Raw genomic sequence first — 18,374 nt, 5'->3', positions numbered from 1 at the left:
CCTCGGAAAAAACGAAAGTAATACAAAAGCGAAAGTGACACTGCCACTGCAGACAATGCTGCGCGCTCCCGAGGTGAAATCCGGCACTGAAAACGCTCGTAACACTTTGGTGTCCACTCTCCTAAAAACGGATCACATTAGTTGTCGAGCTGACAGCATTCATGCTTCGCATGAATGCTAACGTCAGCTCGACCTAAAAAACGAACTTCTATCCACTGCTCACCTTGTCCTACATCTCACAGTTTGTAACCATAAGGAGAGTGACATCCGTCTCAAGCCGCAGGTAGCCAATAGGGCTCGTCTTCCGGGTGACGTGCCCTATTGGCCCAGCCCCCGAGTGTGTCTGAGATCTTGATTGGACCTCAGATTTGCTGTCGCTTCCTTGCGAGCGCTGTGATTGGTGCCGTCTCCGCACGTCCAACGTGCTGCCTCTTCCGGTGACCGTTGGCTCCGCCTCCGCGCGCAGAGACGATGTCCGGCAGGGCGGCAGCCATGTTGGGGCTCTGGGCCTCCATCCGAGCAGACCCAGGCCGGCTGGGAGCCCCAGTCTGTGCCCCCGCCCTGGACCTCGGAGGGCCCCCTGCCTGCGGCCGGGCCTGGGGCTCACCAGAGGCCGGGGGTGAACCCTTCCCAGGCGGCGGCCCAGAATAAAGGAGCCTCCGTGGAGGTAAAGATAATAACCCTGAGGGACGCTTTGCTCGGTTCAGGCTGAGTGCCTGTACAAATGTATCGCAATGAATATACTTTTTAGCCATTATTTCTTTTTTTTTAAATAATTCGGCTAAATTTTAATCCCAAGCGACGCTGCCCTGATTAAGGTTTACTCTTTGTATATTACATTTTAAATCCACGCATCGTGTAGACTGGAACTTTTGAAGTCTATTTAAAGCTGACAAATTGAATGTGCATGTCCCAGAATGCAAAGCCATGCTGCAAGGAAAGCCCGGGGTGGACTCCTATCACTCATCATGAAGAGATCACTCGAGAGCTGCTCTGTGATGCCAGGCCAGACGAGGGGGGAGGTTTGCTACTTAGAAGAGACTGGAGAAGTTGTATTTGGTCCCAGAGAGGGCAGGATTACAACTTTAATCCACGTTAATCACTGTGTGTTCTATCTCCTTCAATGACTGTTTATGTGCAGATGTTCTCTTTATATCAATGAATTATTTGCATTTATTTCCATCAATAATTATAATGTAGCTCGATAGCAGGAGCTGTCCCTCATCCAGAGGTCACTCTGACAGCCTACAATCCTGACCAGGCCTACTCCACTTTTCACCCTCCTATGCCAAGAAGCGGAGTCGTTCTGCAGACTTGTTAGAGAATTACAAACTCGTACCACTGTTTTAAGCACCCTTTGGTCAATACTGGCTTTTAGCCAACTTCTATTTTCAATCTAAGCTGTTTGTTTTAAAGGTCATTTTGCATTCTGTTGTGCACAAAGCACACCGAGAGCACCTCCCAGTGCCTTGGCACTGCAGGGCCGCAGTGTGCGGTGAGGCTTCACAGGGCTGTGGAGTGCAGGTCATTAGTATTCTATGAAATGTGTAACTACGACGAACCCATCTAGAATTCAATCATTCTAAGAAATTCATGTACAAATGATTCAATTGTGTATATGTTGTACAAGTAAATGTTTTGTGTATATGTATGTTGTGTACAGATAAGGAGAATATATATTTTTTGAAATGAAGGATAATCTCAAATATGTAAAAGAACTAAAATAGAAACGTTTAAAGCCCAAAGTCAATAAAAGGGACTGCAAGGCCTAAAGGTTTTTTTGGTTGTCAGATAAGCAAAGGGCGCACAGCCAAGTTAGGCGCATAGATTAACGTGCTGGGTGAGTGGGTAACCGCCTAAACCACCCTGCATTCAGTAAACAAGTTACTAACACAATGAATTGGGTCCGTGACCGAAGGTAGATGTATCAAGGATGTGTCGTTGACGCCCAATGGCTAGGACTGAGTATGTCTTGTAAGCCACCATGTTCCAGTCCGCATTGGAACATGGTGTCCCGAGAGTAAGCTTTCTCGCAACACACGCGCAGATCGCTCTTTTGAATTAAGCCTCGCACTTCGAGATGCTAGTACGACTCCCGGATTTCTATCGATGATTTCGAGCTGGGGAATCACGACCTTGTTAGCCCCACATCTACGTTTTGATTTTGAGGTGGCTTACAAGACTTACTCAGTCCTGGCCACTGGGTGTCAACGACACATGCTTGATACATCTACCTTCGGTCACGGGCCCTGCTGGGTCGGAAGTATCACCGGCAGAGCGACCTACATGCCTGATACAGCCACATTCAGCCCTAAGGATTCGCAATAGCGATGAAACACGTGTCGGCTGGCTGTCCTATACAATTTAGAATTCCTGCAAAGCAATTTCAACGGGGATCCCGATACTTTATCACTTTGTCACTGTGTATATTGTATATTGACTTGTATCCGATGTATTTTGACCTTGTTTGTGTGTGCATAGGGTTTGTCATTCAATAAAAGGGACTATTGTGGCAAAGAGTGTGATCTATGGTGTCAGAGGCAATATTGTTTATAAACTTATTAGTTCATTGATTCCGGCCTCTGTTGATTAGTATTCTCTGAGCCTCCACCCCAAGTGGAGGCTCATAGCGCACGAGCAGTGCATGCTGTGCGCTATGAAGTATTCCACCCCCAAAGCAGTGCAGACTGTCTGTGTGCTGTAAAGCCTTCAGTGCCTGAACAGAGCAGACTGACTGTGTGCTGTGAAGCCTTCAGTGTCTGAACACTGCAGACTGACTGTGTGCTGTGAAGTCTTCAGTGCCTGAACAGTGCAGGCTGGCAGTGTTGTGGGACCTTTCAGAACCCGATCAGTGAACGGCAACAGTCTGCTTTAAGGCCTTCCCTTACCTGAGCCATGCAAACCTTCAGTGTGCAGTGAGGCATTCCCATGCATAAGTATTGCAGGCCTTCAGTGTGCTGGGAGACCCTCGATTGTGTGAGCACTGCTGGCTGTCGCTGACAGGAGTGTGCTTTATGGTGCCTTTGCAGTCTAAACCATCAATATATTTGAGGTCTTCCAATGCCTGGGAAATGCAGGCCATCAGTGTGCTGTGGCACCTTCCTGTGCGTGAACAGAGCAGGCTGTCCGTGTTCTGTGACCCCCAAGCTGGTTCTGTGGGTAGCGCTTTGGTCATTGTGGATCAGAATTTTCAGCCCGGGGAGGACCCCTTGGACTCTCTTGTTAACGAGAGACTGAATGATGGTAACTCGGCAATTAGGTGTGATTAAATATGCGCAGATGGGGATAACGGCATATGCAAGGAGCTTAATGTCAGTGGGAGCACCGCTGTTTTAACCTCTGGGCTGCGGGACCTTCAATAAAGTCCTAACTCTGCTACAGGGATTCCTGCCAGCCCCAAACCTAGCACTCCGGAGGAGGCGATAGCGGCTAAAGGGAAAGCCCTTTAAACTTATTCAAATGAAAAGCAACATATTAATGTTTTTGAGTTGTATATTTTATTGTTAAATTTTGGAAGAAGATGGCAACGGTTTTTGTATTCAATTTGTTTGGGGATTGAATGTATTTTTTCATTTAAAAAAAAAAAAAAAACATTTTTGAGTAACCTGTGTTTTGGAATGTGTTCTGGATTGTCAAAGAGTGCATTGTGATTCTTCTTCTCCTTCTGAATTTAGGATTACTTGAAGCCCTTGGTGAAAGGTTTCTTTAAATCAAAAGGGGTGAAAGAAGACAACTACAGGTAGGAAGTGAGAATTTTTTTAATTAAAAAAAGCCAATTAAATGAGTTTCTACAATCAAAACAAGAGTAATTTTGGAAGGTAGTAGTTGTGGTTAGTAGTGTAAAATGTATGCAATAATGTCAGGGTAGTCGGAAGCTGTCATCAATGAAAAGTGACACATTTTTGCCAATAGTCTTTCAGACGTTTTTTTGTTTTTGTTTCCGAGGTTTCAAACTACCTGATGATTGTGCCATTCTCATTTCCTGAAAACTTTGAACTTTTTTTACATTTCCAGGAAACGATAAATGTTGGTGTGATTTACTCCAATTGAGTTATTGAAAGAATTATGCCAACCCTCTATGGCATTATTAGTTTTTGCACCTCCCTCTAAGCAGCTCCACCATTCAATAGGAAATCTTGTTTTCCCTTTGTGAGCCAGCTGTTTACATGGCAAGTACATGTGTCTTCGGAGTAGTTTTGAAATGGGGCCAATTTTTACTTGTTCGGTGTGAAATGCTGTGATTGTGTAGTGGTAGTGTAGAAGTCACGCATACATTCAGGAGGCAGTTAACACAATACAGTTAGTTTTTCAGTTAATATTGCAGTTTTCCAATTTGATATAGGATCCTCAGTTAAGTTATTTTTAAACACTTTTTTTTACCAATATGCCTATGAAAAGTGAAAAAAAATCCTTGAATTTGAGTGTTTAAATCGTTTTTAGTAATTGTATTGCTCATTTAAAATTAAAAGTAACTTATTATTTAATGTTAGCATGTATAGTATAAATTTGGGTGACTAGATGGGGGGGGGGGTCGATTTAAAGGTCCCTTGGCGGCCAAGATGGTGGTCGATTGCTAGTCGTGCTCCTGCCGGTGACTGGGACCTTGTCAGGTGAGCGGGCTCCAGCCTCCTTTCTCTTCTTGCTGTGGACATCGGTAGGCTGTGTGTGACAAGCAGCGGTTGGCAGCAGACTGTGCTCACCGTATGGTGGGACGCTGCCCTGCTCTGAGGTTGTAGTGTAGTTCCTATATTCCCAATAGGCTCTGCGCATTGGAATAAATTCAATTAAATTAGACTTTATTTCGGATATATTTCAATCCATAAAAGCACAAATTCAATAAACATTTCATAATAAAAATTACCGTTACATCAGAACAAATAATACATATTTCCAAAAAACGGTTAATACAGATTTCTTTGAGTAAGTAGGCAAAGTCAAAATCACAATAAAAATGCAGGTAGTACCAAAATACAATAAAGTGCGTTAGTGCATCATCTTTCAGAGATATATAATCACTCATCTAAGCACTTTCTCATTTTCACAGTCAATTTTAAAAATTCTATCACCTGGAGAACACTATCACTGTGCAAAAGCTGTAAATACATGAGTGCAGGTCTTATTTGATTAAAATTTAGTTTCTTTAAAAGGGTAACAAGATAGCGTTTTCGGGGGTATTCATAAAATCTTCATAAAAATATAAAATGCAGCATATCCTGTGGAGACTTCCCGTCGCAGCCACAGGGAGCTGCAATTTTCTTAAAAATGTCCGACTTTGGTCTAATTAAAAGATGATGAAAGATATTAAACCTGAACCTTGGAATCATATAAACACTAGTTTAGACGTAGGACTGAGATCATCTAGGTCTTTACTTAATTAGTTTTGCCAGCTAGCTCAGAGGTCACTAGAAACTTTCTCGAATAAACAAGGAGGAGTTTAACTTCCCTGGATAGACGAGGAGGGATTAACTTCTGACAACCATATAACATGACAACTTTGCTCCCTCAGAATAAGAGTGTATCTCTAGAGTCGTGTGAAAACAATAGACCGCTATTTCACTCAGTCAATCGTGCGTACTTTGGGGCAGATTTATGAAGGCCTTGAGCCGCCGGTGCGTCATTTTTAACAATGGAAAAAGTGACGCACCGGCGGCGCAAAGTAAAGCTCCCCCTTCCCTCAAGCGCCTTGAGACCCTCTGGGTGAGTAGTGCGCTATACAAATTTTGGAACTTGAACAAGGCCTTCATAAATCTGCCCCTTAGTTTCACCAGAGTGCAGAGAAATAGAGAGACAGGAGTTTTCAATAAAAGGTGTTATTTATTGAGCAGTCTTGTTTCTCATGTAAGAGAAATGAATTGCCACAATTGCAATACTTATAGTAAAGTGCGTACAGTAAAAGTAGTATTATAAAATAGTACTTTAAAAGCATTGATATGGTTTCTTAGCCATATGATACTTTAAAATAGATAATATATATATATATATATATATATATATATATATATATATATATATATATATATATTCACGCTCCAAGGTTGTCCACCATGTGAGTAGCACGCGAGCAGCAGCTTTATTTATGTGTAGGTGAGGACGGGGATCCGTTTGTAGACGCCGCTCCGTAATGGATCTGCCCGACGCGTTTCGAAGCTCCATCTGCTTCTCTTCAGAGGCTTTAACGGAAGCGGTGTGCGCACCCGCTACACTTCTCCAATTATATAACTCGCCCGTCGATGGGAGGCTCCAGTGAGACTTCTGGGAAGTGTAGTACGGAAAGCACACAATCAAGTCCTGTATGGACTCCACAAGTGGGCCCGTCCTCGATTCCATGTACGGCTGCTACTTCACTGCCGTGACCCCCACGTTAACGGGGTGGTGCATACTCTGCGGCTGGACTGCCGCATATAGATTCACGCTCCAAGGTTGTCCACCATGTGAGTAGCACGCGAGCAGCAGCTTTATTTATGTGTAGGTGAGGACGGGGATCCGCTTGTAGACGCCGCTCCGTAATGGATCTGCCCGACGCGTTTCGAAGCTCCATCTGCTTCTCTTCAGGGGCTTTAACGGAAGCGGTGTGCGCACCCGCTACACTTCTCCAATTATATAACTCGCCCGTCGATGGGAGGCTCCAGTGAGACTTCTGGGAAGTGTAGTACGGAAAGCACACAATCAAGTCCTGTATGGACTCCACAAGTGGGCCTGTCCTCGATTCCATGTACGGCTGCTACTTCACTGCCGTGACCCCCACGTTAACGGGGTGGTGCATACTCTGCAGCTGGACTGCCGCATATAGATTCACGCTCCAAGGTTGTCCACCATGTGAGTAGCACGCGAGCAGCAGCTTTATTTATGTGTAGGTGAGGACGGGGATCCGCTTGTAGACGCCGCTCCGTAATGGATCTGCCCGACGCGTTTCGAAGCTCCATCTGCTTCTCTTCAGGGGCTTTAACGGAAGCGGTGTGCGCACCCGCTACACTTCTCCAATTATATAACTCGCCCGTCGATGGGAGGCTCCAGTGAGACTTCTGGGAAGTGTAGTACGGAAAGCACACAATCAAGTCCTGTATGGACTCCACAAGTGGGCCCGTCCTCGATTCCATGTACGGCTGCTACTTCACTGCCGTGACCCCCACGTTAACGGGGTGGTGCATACTCTGCGGCTGGTCTGCCGCATATAGATTCACGCTCCAAGGTTGTCCACCATGTGAGTAGCACGCGAGCCGCAGCTTTATTTATGTGTAGGTGAGGACGGGGATCCGCTTGTAGACGCCGCTCCGTAATGGATCTGCCCGACGCGTTTCGAAGCTCCATCTGCTTCTCTTCAGGGGCTTTAACGGAAGCGGTGTGCGCACCCGCTACACTTCTCCAATTATATAACTCGCCCGTCGATGGGAGGCTCCAGTGAGACTTCTGGGAAGTGTAGTACGGAAAGCACACAATCAAGTCCTGTATGGACTCCACAAGTATATATATATATATATACATACATAAAAACATTGACTAACGTACTCAACTGGTGCTTCTAAATACGCCTACCCCGGTGTACCTGACCTAAGCCTAATACCGCCCAGACTTGCTCCAGAACGGTCGCTCCCTCTCCCACTCCCTGGGCCCACGCTTTAAGACTGCTACTGACCGCATTTGGGTATCGTTGCTAGCGCTGTGGATTACTGTGTTAGCGCTGTGTGTGCATTTAAGGCTAGCTCTCTCTGTATAGCGCTGTGTCTCTCTGTATAGCGCTGTGTATCAGTGTGATAGCGCTGTGTGGGCATTCATCCTAACTCGCTCTGTGTAGCGCTGTGTGTTGTCTGTGGTGGCGCAGTGTTTTGCATCACATCGTGGCTCTTTTTGAAGACACTGTAACTGACCTGTATTGGCATTTAGCGCTGCTCGCTCCGCTCCGCATTGCTGTAGGCGCTCTGATCCCATTTGCTGCCCCTGCCTCAGTTTCACATTCACCCTCCATCTTGTCTGTGTTGGTGCTCCCTGGGCCGCCCCTCCTCCCCGCTACCGCCTCCCAGCTGCTGCCCCTCCCACACACGAATAGAGGGCTCCTCAACTCTCCTGACCAACTGTGACCGCCCGGACTTGCTCCAGAACGGTCGCTCCCTCTCCCACTCCCTGGACCCACGCTTTAAGACTGCTACTGTAATAACAAAACATTGGAATATTTTAAAGAAAGACCAGGAACCTAATCTTTTTATTCCAGAACATGTAAACATTATATACAGAAAGGTACCGTTGTTGGGCAATCTCTTGACCCAGAGATATTTTACTAACAGAAATACCCAAAAGGATACTTGGCTCACACACAAGGGCTTCAGAAATATGCACAGTGCTCTTTAGTGGATGGATTACAAACATACCTGTTTGTTTTCTAATAAATCTGTATGATATATGTTGAAGGTCAGCTTTGGGATTAAACTATGGACATTTAATATCGGGGCTTTATGCATGGTTGTCTCCCTTTCATATATAGATTGAACCTTGGCTAATCGTAGTACCTGAAAGCTGTTTATTTTCTTCTTATCCAATTGTTCTTTGAATGGAACATTTGTATTGACACTGGTAGGTGAGGTCCGGTCCGAGTTGTAGGAGGTAATGGGACTTGGGGGCTCATTATGATCATTATCAACCCGCCATCATAGCGATGCTGGGCCCGCCAGACGTGCAGCGGTCCCACCAGTCTAATTAGGATGCGCCCGCCAGTATGGCAGGCGCATCCTGGCCTTTTAAGATTGCGGACGGTTCTGCTGGCTGCAGCACCGTTCACAATGCCAATATGCCACGATGTGCATTTCCATGCACAATGTGGCAGGCACCAAGGTGCCTGCCACCTTGTGCATGGTAATGTAGGGGGGGTACCATGGTACAACCCCAGGTGCACCTACACCCTCCCCCCACACTTAGGGGGCCTGTAACGGGCACCCAAACCCTGCCAGCCTTTCCGTGGCGGCATTGCCCTTTAGACCTTTGGTACGTACACATTGCCCGGGAGTTATAATATAACATGTTGACACTCTATATTTTCCGACCCCCACAGGGACAACATTGTATGCACTATATTGACACTTTAATGCTTGATACCGATCCATGGATTCCAGGAATTGGGTGGGCAATAGATAAGTCATCTCGTGAAGGATACCTTGTATTTGAAAGGGACATCGGCACTTGGTAAATCATAATATAGGAATTGTTCGACAATTATGATTTTTTCACAACTGATTGTTAGAAACTTGCTCTTATCTTGATCCTCTAATCTCTGTGGTAATATTTCAAAATTCTCAACAGCAAAAAAGAAAATACAAAAAAAGTCAAATGTCAAAGACTTGTGAGAGTCTATATGGAATTAGTCCCCTATAAACAATTTTGCACATTTTTGTTTGTTTTATACACTCTGCATGCCAGATGAATCATGGAAGTCTGAATGTTATACTCATGGCCATAAGTCCCCCAAACTTTGTGTACTTTACAAGGACAAATTGAGAATTAATTGTATGCAGATTTACAACGCTGCAATGACACTTATTGCCTTAGGCTTTGTGCCCGATATACATCTGTACCGAGTAAGACGATAGCCCCGCCCTTGTCGGCCGGTTTTATTACAATCTGGCCATCGGATGTGAGACTGCGTAATGCTATTTGCTCTTTTTTGGGGTGGTTACAAAATGTTTTGTCATTTTTTAATAGCCATGATATCATTGTCACAGCTTGTTCAAACGTCAATACCTGAGCTGTAACCAGGTGTGTTGGCGGATTAAACGTAGATCGTTTTTTTTAAACCACTGTTAACATCAATGGAGTCAGTGAGTTCCTCTTTTTCTTTTCTGAAAAAGAAATGCAACCGGACCTTCCGAAAAAAATTCGCAAGCACCCAATGGGTCACCTTTAGAGGTAGACACAAAGCCAAGACCCCTATTCAGAACTTTTTCTTTATCCACATTGAGGGATATAGGAAATCAAATTTAACATTAATCTGTCTCCGCACTCATACCGGGCTGACCGGGAAGCTTCATTTGGGTTTCTTCGCATCCTCTGGAGCAACCTCGGCCAAATCCTAAAAAAGGCTGATTGTTAAAATTGCCTGGAAAACCCGGTGGTTGGAAAGGTCCTATCGGTCCTATCCCTTCCCTTCCCATCTCAAAATACATTACTGATGACATCTGAAATTACATCACTGATGACATCATCCAGTGACTGAGTGTTTTCTAGAAGTTACTGAGTTAATCATATAAACTAAGAGTGACTGGGTATATAAGAGACTGTGTACATGAGATAGTGGGTGTGTGAGTTTTGTATAGGTGAGCGAGTGTGTGTCTCAGTGCGGGTATGAGTAAGTGAGCGGCTGTGTGAGTACCTGTTTAATTGACTGAGTTGGTGTATTAGTGGTTGTGAATGAGAGGGTACATGAGTGGCTGAATGGGTGTTTGAGCAGATACATAAGTATCTGTATGGGTGAGTGACAGTCAACATGAGTAGCTGTGTTGGTGCATCAATGGATGTGTTTGTGGGTGTATGGGTGAGTGAGTGGGTGTATGAGTGGCTGTATGTGTGAGCAAATGGGTGTTTGAGTGGTTGTATGGAAAAGTATGTGGTTCTCTCAGTAACCTTAAAGGTGAGTGAGTATATGTATTAGTATATGTATATGTAACTGAGTGTCTGTGTGAGTAATTGTAGGGGTGAGTTAGTGGCTATGTGACTGCCTGTATGGGCGACTGAGTAGGTGTATGTAGTAACTCATTTCTCCAGTATTAGGGGTGTCTTTCATAGATTCACATGCCTGAATCATTCCCCGTCGTCGGAGTGGGAGTCCCACGGTACATAAAAAAAGCAATAATATGCCATAATGTATATAACAAATATCAGAAGTAACAAACCAGGAAGTAAAGTAGCACCAGCTACAGTAGAAAAAACCTCCACACTTGTGACTATCTTAGTCATTATGTGTTAGTCCAAACTGCAGCCAATCAGGCGACAGCACCCACCAGAATGTTCTCCCCAGAGGCTCAGGCTCTCAGATTTTCTACCGCACGTCGTGTGAAGGGAGTCTCCCTGAGCTCTGCTCAGTTTTCTTCAAGATTAGTTAGTTTCTTCAAGTTTTTCAGATGTCTACTTCTAAATCCCTGTTCAGGGCCTGTGATTCGTGTGGGAAGCTTAGGCTATTCAAGGAAGATCCCCACAAAAAATGTTTATATTGCCTTTATCCTGAACACAAGGCAAAGGAGTGCAAGATCTGCCGGACCTTCCCCCCTAAGACTATCAAGGACAGAGAAGGACGACTGCTGTTGTGGCTTAACAGACTCAAGGACAAGGACGACCCTTTGTCTGAGGTAGGAAGCTTTGCCTCTAGTTCTTCACGAATTTCCATTAAGAGGAACGCTGAAACTGAAGTTTCATCTCCAAGGGCGAAAGTGGCAAAAGAGGCTCAATCCTCTCTGGATTCTTCTGGGCCTAGTGTTTCAAAAAAGCCTCTTCCACCTGTTAAGATGGATAGTGCGTCCTCTAAGAAGTCTGGGAAATCTACAGTTCCCAAGAAATCTTCACAGTCTGTGCCTCCTCAGTTGCCACCTTTGACAATTTCAACGTCAAAAAAGGTGGCCACGTCTACCACCTGCACAATGACTTTCTCCTCACCTAAGCCAGCTCTAGTGATGTCTTCGGCCTCATCACCTATGCTGGTCCATGTGCAGATCAGGCCTATCTCGTCGTCGAGTATAGTCCCGTCGACGATGGCTAAGGTACCGTCGACGAGCTCCTCGTCTACGAATCTAATGTCGATGGGTGGCTCCCCGTCGACGATGAAAATTGTGCCGTCGACGATGCTCTCGTCGACGAAGCTCTCGTTGACGACTTTGCCGTCGACGACGAAATCCTCGTCGACTATGAAGTCCACGTCGACGAAGCTACCGTCGTCGACCTTGACGACGTCCCCGTCGACGAAGTTATCGTCGACGACCTCGTCGACGAAGATATCATATAAAAAGTCGTCGTCGACGAAGATAGATCAATCGTCGACGATGGTACAGTCGACGAAGCAAAGGATTCAGCATCAAAAAGCAGGTTTGTCGGCGACGGAGGTGAACCCATAGACGCCACCACTGTCAAGTTGCACTGCCTTACAAGTCTGGTCAGCACAGCCATCTGGGATACCGCTGCCCTCACCTGCAACTACAGCTACGCTGTTAAAGAAACGGGCTACTAATGAGGTGATTCCTTCTACGCTGGTAGTGCCAGAGAAGCTTTTGGATTCTGATGAGGAGGGATCCTACGAGGATGAGAACTTTGGGGTGGCCAGAAGTCCGTCTGACCTCCAAATTAAGATTCAGGACGGTGATACGGAAGAAGATATGCAAGAAACGGAGCCCTTGTCACATGAGGACAGGCCTGCTCCCGGCATGCAAATGCCTGAGGAATTGTTTCGCAATTTACAATACATGCTCAGCGACTACTATAGGCGTTTTCCGCCTTCAGAGTCAGGTGACTCATGTATCTACGCCAAGACCTAAAACAGCGACGCCGCTTTCAAAGCAGGCACAGCCAGTTGTTTCTGTGCCGTCGGAGGAAGGACATTCAGCATTGGATGAGTCTCAAGGCATAGCTCCTCAAACAGAGGATGATGGGTACTCGGGTAATGAGGAGCAGGAAGAAGGAGAATTAGACAATAATTCAGAATCGTCGGAGTATGAGGATTACAATGCAAACACACCCTCTCCGGCAGAGCCTACAACATCAGTCACCTCCTGCGGACATTGCCTCATTCCACAGGATCATGGATAGGGCAACAAGGAGGTTCCTGATAACTATGGAGTCAAAACAAGAAGACTGCTTCTTGTATGACTTCAAGACTTCGCCACATAAACAGAGTTGGACCATTCCAATCATAGAATTCATATGGAAGGAAGGACTGAAGATCATGTCCAAACCAAATTCTTTACCAGCAGTGCTCCCGAGAGTGGATAAAAAACATAGGGCGCCAAATTCATCGCCAGCGTGCCTCATTGGACAAGCGAAAGCAGACTCTGTGGTAGCGCAGGCAGCGCGAAAGAGATCTACTAACCCATCAGCTCAGGTCTCTGTTCCGCCAGATAAAGACGGGAGACGTCTAGATTCAATCGGGAAAAAAGTTTCGACAATTGCAGCTACAACTATTAGAGTCGCTAACTCTCTAGCCATATTAGGGAGATACGATAGGCAGATGTGGTCTGACATCTTGCCGTATGTGGACAAACTTCCCGAGCCAGATCGAGCGGAAGCAAAGAAGATCCTTCAAGAAGGAGAGTGCGTCTCATCTGAGATGATTGATGCTGCAGTGGACGTTGCTGCCACAGGTTTTCGTCAGCAGGCGGGTGCAGCTGTCCTCAGGAGGCAAGGATGGTTGAAGGCAACATCCTTTCGACTGGAGGTCCAAACAAGGATTATGGATATGGCTTATGATGGAGAGTATTTATTTGGAAAGCATGTAGACGATGCTCTGGAAGCCATCAAGAAGGATACTGAGACAGCACGTTCGCTGGGCACTTTACAATACAGGAAGTCTTCCTTTCGTGGAGCAAGAGGAAGAGGGAATTTCTCTAATAGAGGAGGCTATAACCAACAGCGCTCCTATCCTTCCGCCCAGGGAAACCAAAGATACCAGCCATATCGTCAACAGACTTACGGACAGAGAAGAGGAAATTTTTCTCAGTCTCGAGGGAAATCCAACTATCGCGGAAGAGACCATAAAAAGTGAGAAACGCATCCTGCCGCCACTTTGCCCCAACCCGAACCAAATTGAAGGAAAAATATCCCAAAATTACTTAAATTGGTCCAAGATTACCACGGACAAATGGGTTCTGGATGTGGTGGCCAGAGGTCACATTTTGGAATTCGTAAAAACTCCTCCAAACTCCCCCCCAAGAGGACCACCTCCAGCACATCTCAAGGAGCTGTTTACCCAGATCAACATTATGATTCGAAAAGGAGCAATAGAAAGGGTACCTCATCATCAGAAAGGAAAAGGCTTTTACTCAAGATTTTTCCTTATTCGCAAGAAGTCGGGGGAATGGTGACCCATCCTCGACCTGCGTGCCCTCAACAAATTCCTCAAAAAACTGTCATTCAGGATGCTGACACTTCAAGAAATCCTCCATTTTCTTTCGGCGGTAGAGTATATGGCAACACTCGACCTTCAGGATGCATACTTCCATGTTCCAATTTTTCCCAGGCACCGGAAGTTTCTAAGGTTCAGAGTGGCTGGCAGGGACTACCAGTTCAAGGTTCTTCCCTTTGGACTGCGCTCAGCCCCCAGAGTGTTCACAAAGATACTGGCCCCGGTGGCAGCCCACCTTCGGTTGCAGTCAATACAGATATATCCATATCTAGACGATTGCCTTATCAAGGCCAGTTCTTTCAACATGGTAAAAACTCACATCAAAAAAACTGTCACTGATGCAAAGCCTGGGTTTCACAGTGAACTTCCAGAAATCACACCTAACGCCAGCAAGGAGAAAGACTTTCTTGGGAGCGACACTAGACACCAAGCTCGCCTACGTATTTATCTCAAAGGAGAGACAGGAAAAGATGCAGCGGCTGGCAGCTGCACTGTTGTTAAAAAACTGCGTTTCAGTACGCATGTTCAAGTCCTTCATAGGGATGATTTCTTCCTGTATTCTTCTCACCCCCAACTGTCGTCTTCGGATGAGGCCCTTGCAAGAGGAGCTCAGTCGCCAGTGGATACAGGTGTCGGGGTCCTTCGAGGACATCATAAAAATAACACCACGAATGCGAGAAGCGATTCAATGGTGGAGTCAAGGTTGCAACATTCAAGCGGGATGCTCTTTCCTCACGGAAGTGCCCAGGTTCATAGTGACGACAGACGCTTCAATGACAGGCTGGGGTGCACACCTCCAAGGCATGACGGTCAGCGGGAAATGGGATAAATCCAAATGAAATGGCACATAAACAGGCTAGAATTGCACGCCATCTTTCTAGCCCTGAAGTCCTTTCAGGCGATCCTAGAAGGTGCCACAGTCTTGATCCGGACAGACAACACCACCTGCATGCATTACCTAAACAAGCAGGGGGGCACAAGATCAGCCCGGCTGTCGCACCAGGCACAAGAGATTTGGAGTTGGGCCCTGACTCACAATATTCATCTGTCAGCTGTCCATGTCCCGGGAATAGCGAATGTGTTAGCGGACTCTCTCAGCAGATCCACAGGTTGCACTCACGAGTGGGAACTACATCAACCATCTCTAGACCGCATCTTTCAGACATGGGGGCATCCGGATCTGGACTTGTTTGCGACGCATCAGAACCGGAAATGCCCATACTTTGCAAGCTGGGTTCCCCACAAGGACTCATGCGGGGATGCCCTTTCGATGAGTTGGTATCAAATATTCGCTTACGCTTTTCCACCGATACCATTGATCCCGAAAGTCATCAAGAAGATGAAGAAGCAACCATGCCGGTTGATACTGATTGCCCCACGATGGCCCCGGCAATACTGGTTCACCGAGCTGCTCCTTCTCTCGGAATGCAACCCGATCCAACTTCCTCGCATCCCGAATCTTCTCTCTACCCACAAGGGCAAGGTGTGTCATCCGGACCCAAACTCGCTGAAATTGTCGGCTTGGCTCCTCAGCACATGGAATTTGCACACTTAAACATTCCGCAGGATTGCCAGGAGGTACTGGCGAAGGCCAGAGCTCCATCTACGATCAAAACCTACAAACTTAAGTGGAGGCGTTTCTGTGCATGGTGCCAGTCTAATGGTCTTCATCCCATTCATGCCAAGCCAGAACAAATTCTACCCTTCTTTTTGCACTTGGCCAGATTGGGTTTGGCGCATTCTACTCTTAAGGTCTTCCTGGCTGCCATTTCCAGATTTCGTCAGGATGGATCAAATTCTTTGTTTTCTGTGCGGATTATACAGCAATTTTTTAAAGGATTATTTTGTATGTTTCCGCCTGTGCGGAAACCTCCTCCTACATGGCATCTGAATGTCGTGCTATCTCAGGTCATGCGTCACCCTTTCGAGCCGATCCATAAGGTGCACCTGAAATTTGTAACATGGAAAGTGTCATTGTTACTGGCTTTAACATCTGCTAGAAGGGTTAGCGATATTCAGGGATTCACATCCAGATCGCCTTTCATCCAATTTACCACTGACTCGGTAGTACTACGTACTAATCCAACGTACATGCCAAAAGTGCCTTTGGATTTTCATCTGAATGAGCCGGTTGTCCTCAAGACATTCTTTCCAACCCCACAATCTCCGGCTGAACGAGCACTGCATTTGTTGGATATTAGGAGATGCCTTAAGTTTTACCTATCAAGAACCTCTACCATCCGCAAGACAGACCAACTGTTCGTGGCTTATGGGCGGCAGCGCCAGGGCTGTGCAGTTGGACTTTGTCATCAGCAGGCCGGTAGACCCTTACAGGCCTTGCAAAGAGCACATTCTACAAGGGCGGTTAGCTCTTCCACTGCCCTTTTTGCTGGTGTGCCTCTTCGACAGATCTGCAGAGCTGCTACGTGGTCTAGCAGGCACACCTTTACTAGACACTACTGTCTAGACTCAGCAGACGACACAGATGCTTCGGTTGGAAGAGCAGTGCTGCGCAATCTTTTCAAATAAGGTGAGCCTCTGTTTCCACCTCCTCATCTATGCTCTTTAGACGTTTTATCAAATGTTGATGATTATTGTTATACATGTATACTGTGTATATATATATATATATATATATATATATATATATTTTGATACTTTGACGTCTACGAGCGTTATGCTGGGAGTACTGCTTACTATTCTGATTCAGGCATGTGAATCTATGAAAGACACCCCTAATACTGGAGAAGAACAATAGTTACTTACCTGTAAACAGGTGGTTCTCCAGTATTGGTGTCTTTCATAGATTCACATGCAACCCGCCCGCCTCCCCCCAGAGACTCACTCGGGCATTATGGGGTTTCACTCCTGTGCGAGAAAATCTGAGAGCCTGAGCCTCTGGGGAGAACATTCTGGTGGGTGCTGTCGCCTGATTGGCTGCAGTTTGGACTAACACATAATGACTAAGATAGTCACGAGTGTGGAGGTTTTTTCTACTGTAGCTGGTGCTACTTTACTTCCTGGTTTGTTACTTCTGATATTTGTTATATATATTATGGCATATTATTGCTTTTTTTATGTACCGTGGGACTCCCACTCCGACGACGGGGAATGATTCAGGCATGTGAATCTATGAGACACCAATACTGGAGAACCACCTGTTTACAGGTAAGTAACTATTGTTCTTACTGTGTCTGTAGCTGTATGGGTGTATGGCTGGATGTGTAAGTGTGTCTATATCTCTATAACTGGATCTTTGACTGGCTATATTGGTAAGTGAGTAGGTGCATGAGTGTCTGTATATGTGAGCTAGTGGTTCTGTTAGTGGATGTATGTGTGAGTTGATGTGCTACCGGCTCTATGGATGAGTGACAAGTTGTGTGAGTGTATGTATGTGTCCTGTGAATGAATGTGTTAGTGATTGTGTGGGAGTGGGTGTATGACATGTTTTATGGGAGTGTAAATGGGTGTGTCAGTGTTTCTCTGAGTGATGTCATTTCAGATGTCATGAGTGATGTCATTTCAGATGTCATCAGGTATGTCACTGACCATGTCAGATTGTTTTTTTCCGCCATTGGGTTCGGATGTAATTTTGTTATCTCCAGTTCGGAATCAAAATAGACTTTCCTAGGCCCGAAGGTCTTTTTTCCATACCGTCGGTATTGTTTCCGCTCGGTGCCCAGCTCTGTTCCGACTCAGTTCCCCGAGTTGGACATCCAGGGGAGTCGCGTGACTCTTCGGTGCTCGAGGCCCAGTCGACGCAGCAAGACCTTCGACGGCAAGATATGGAACGGAGCCCGTTCAAGAAATGTCCCTTGTGTGGATCTAAGTATCCCCACATCGACGTCCACCCGGTGTGCAACAAGTGCCTGTCGCCAAACCACGATGAAGCCAACTGTATGGCTTGTTCCAGGTTTCGATCGAAGAAGACGATTCGGCTTCGGCGCGTGGTGCGCTTGGAGGCCTGGCAGTCAGCCCCGGCACCGGTGGACATCTTCGATAGAGAAGACGCAGACGAACACGAAGTTCAGATGCAGATTTCACCTCCAGCGGAGGAGATCGACTACGACTATGAAGCGGATGTCGAAGTGCTCGACGTAGAAGAAGTCGTCGACTAGGTACGAGACGACAATGAGGCCTATGGCGCCATGGAAGATAGCTCAGAGGAAGAGCTATGCCCCGTTCGAACAATTACTACGGCTCAGGTCGAGGGATCGCCACACGGCCTTACCCAAGACCTTATACCAGGATCCACGGCCTCGCCTCCGGGCCCGGCTACGGACACTTC

General features: G+C 46.3%; 1 long non-coding RNA gene across 1 annotated transcript in view; it reads left to right on the top strand.

Moving 5' to 3' along the window:
* Positions 1-483: 483 nt before the first annotated feature.
* LOC144761199 (uncharacterized) overlaps positions 484-18,374 on the top strand; it is a 176,322-nt gene continuing 158,431 nt past the window's right edge. The window contains exons 1-2 of the long non-coding RNA XR_013595623.1: positions 484-667; positions 3,675-3,739. This is a non-coding gene — a long non-coding RNA (uncharacterized LOC144761199). The remainder of the gene's footprint in view (positions 668-3,674; positions 3,740-18,374) is intronic.

This window comes from Lissotriton helveticus, chromosome 6, assembly GCF_964261635.1.
Source record: "Lissotriton helveticus chromosome 6, aLisHel1.1, whole genome shotgun sequence".
NCBI lineage: Eukaryota > Metazoa > Chordata > Amphibia > Caudata > Salamandridae > Lissotriton > Lissotriton helveticus.
The sequence above is the reverse complement of the archived record's forward strand: the minus strand, read 5'-3'. Positions and strand labels throughout refer to the sequence as shown.